The sequence below is a fragment of the Populus trichocarpa genome, chromosome 5 (assembly GCF_000002775.5).
Source record: "Populus trichocarpa isolate Nisqually-1 chromosome 5, P.trichocarpa_v4.1, whole genome shotgun sequence".
Classification (NCBI taxonomy): Eukaryota; Viridiplantae; Streptophyta; class Magnoliopsida; order Malpighiales; family Salicaceae; genus Populus; species Populus trichocarpa.
In genome coordinates this window covers 13,044,025-13,046,883 of record NC_037289.2, presented here as the reverse complement: position 1 = coordinate 13,046,883, position 2,859 = coordinate 13,044,025, and positions in this window count along the sequence as shown.

Sequence of the window (2,859 nt, the reverse complement as noted above, 5' to 3'; positions counted from 1 at the left end):
TTGGATATAATTTAGGATTTGGAGATGTTCGGCTTCGATGAGATGATAATCCCACCATCCTTTTAACTGGCCAAAGAAACCAACTATAAGAAGTTTGGCTATGGCTTTATCTAGAGTACCAGTTTGGGTTTTGTAAGCATTGGCTGTCATGGTCATTTGTTGAAAGGTGTTTAAGATGTGTATTCTGACATTCGATCAGATTCCATTCATAGAGTGAGGAGGCATTATATTTATGTTGGTTGATAATGGTAGGTTTATTTTGAATGGATATATTGGGGGTAGTATAGGATTTGGGGCTTCTCTAGAGGAGTTTATTAATCTCAGGATTTTTTTTGGAAGATATCATCATCTGAAGTTTGAACGTGATCTGTTTGGTAGTTTTGATGGTGTTTATTTGATTTGTAGAGGTTGTAGGATTGTTACTGACTTGAGGGGTGTCATGCACAATTAGAGTTGAGGTCTCAATTTGGTAAAAGTGGTCTTTTATGGCTTTGAAAATGTTATTTTTACTTTGGAGTTGTGTTTGGCTTGTTTTGATGACTTGATATGGTTTGAAAACTGAGTTTTTTTAGTCTAAGGTCTGTAGATTTTGTAGTGTCAACAAGGTTGGCGATTGTCTTTTAGATCTGTTTTTCGATCTTGGTTAGCTGTTTGCTTATGGTATTGAGGTTGGTATTGGTGAAGTTGTTTTGCTGGATAATATGTTTGGTGTTTATAGTAACATCTTCACTGGGAATTTTGTAAGAAGCAGTTTCAACTGTTTGGTCTTTGTGAGGGATTTTGAGGTTCCTTAGGGGTGGATGATCTGACTCAACTAAAGGACCACTAGCAAGTTCCTAAACAAGAGTTTTATTTCTAGATGTTATGAGACATACATGTTTTTTTTTTATGAGAAAGGATATGTAATATGATTTTCAGATGCATAATATAACTCAAACTAATCGAAAAAATAGGATTTGAACTTTATGCAATGTAATGAAATCATAAAAACATTTTTGTATCTCATGTCTTTGGTGTAAGAAAGTTTTGAAAAACCAAGAATTTTTTTTCAGAGTTATGGTTGCCATACAAATCATTTTTGAAAGGGGTTTTGTTAATAATAAATTCTTTCTCTAAAGTTAAAACATTTAGCTCGTTTTGGATATTTTCAGTGATTGCAGAAAAGGTTGGAGAGGTTGGAGGGGATTGTTGTTTAGGGTTTGTATATAAAGGTTTGGGTATATTTGTAGTGTAATCTGCATTTTAGAAGCTGGTACTAGGTATATCAAAGGTTATCTCTTTAATTTGGACATTTAGTTTTGGTGGTTGTTGTGGTTCTAGTTGTGTTGCACCTTCGAGGATTCAATCTTTTGGAAGGATTACATCTTTCCACTGGATGGCTCTAGGAACAATTGTGTTAGATTTGGAAATGTTAGTTTGAAGTAGTAGGGTTTCACCTTTTTGTGATTGGAATTTGTGTTTGTTGGCAAAGGCTGAGAACATGGCTTTGTAATGGATTTTGAAGATTAAGGCTACTGGAATTGATCCTTCAAGCATATTGTAATTATAGGTTTTTATTTGTAGGATCATGCTTTGTAAAATATTTCGGTCTTTAAGGGATATAGTAAGGTTTGGGTAATAATCAAAGAAAACTAGTCCACTGCATAAGCTAGACTTGATGAAACTCAATAAGGAGTCTTGGAAATTTTGAAGTCTAGCATCTCTGAGTACTGTTAGGATATAAGTATTAAGACCTTCTTTGGTAAGGGGCTTGATCCTAACTTGTATTAGGGCAATATGAATATATTTGTAGTTGCGATCTTGATGTTCTTGTAGGGATTTTTTAGAAAGGAGTTTGATGGTTTCAAATGGTATTGTAAGCTGAATATCTCTTTCTTCAGTTTTGATTGTGAAATCAGTTTTGAAAAGATCAAATTTGGAATTTTGATAAATTTATGTTTTTGAAACTTTTGGAATTTTTCAATCATCAATATTTTTTTTGTAAAATCTTCAATTGTAATTTCTTCACTATTGATAAATCTTTTGCTTTCAGAAGACTCAGAGGTAGACGAAGCTGAAATAGAAGTTGTTCTACAAAAAACAGAATCCATGATTTAGAAAGATAAGACCAAAAATACAGGCCGCAGTTTATATGAGTTTACTACCTTTTCATCACACAACGAGACTTATTACCATTTAGTAGCATTCACTTATACTTCTAATGTTTTCTCTCCTTACCACAAATAAGGTTTCCTAGATAGTATTCCCACCCAGATCCCAATGGGCTCTAATACTAGTACATGGGAAAGGAAGACAAAAATAGAAAATTACCTGCTAGCTAGTGTGTGTGTGTGTATACAAGTCCCTAATGAATTAGTTTGGAAATATTAATGATTTGAATAGGTAAAATAATACATAAATTTGGATTTCTGCGTAAAAAATTACCTGCTAGCTAGTTTTACGTCATTAGGCATAACTCTAAATCCAATCGTTGGATCAGACTAAAATTTTATGAGTAACTTCCTGACATGTCATTCTACCTTAGGTTACAATTATAGGCAAACTAGAATCTAGAAAGGTCTCATAATAGTGTTGGAGTTTGGGTAAAATAACATATAAACAATAATTGAGTGTAAAATTGAAATTTGAGCCAAAAACCCTTCTTTTTCCCTTTAAAAATCTAATGTGTAGTTGTGAAGAAGGGGGAGACCAAGAGTCTTCATTTTCTTTCTTTTCTTTTTAATTTCTTCTCTCTTGAGAGATGGTGTAAGGGGGTGAAAAAGAAAGATTGGAGTGAGAAGAGACATGCATGAAGGCTGAAAATTTAGGGAGAAAGGAAGAGGTATGAAGAGAGAGATGACTAGAGAGAAAGAAAGAGAG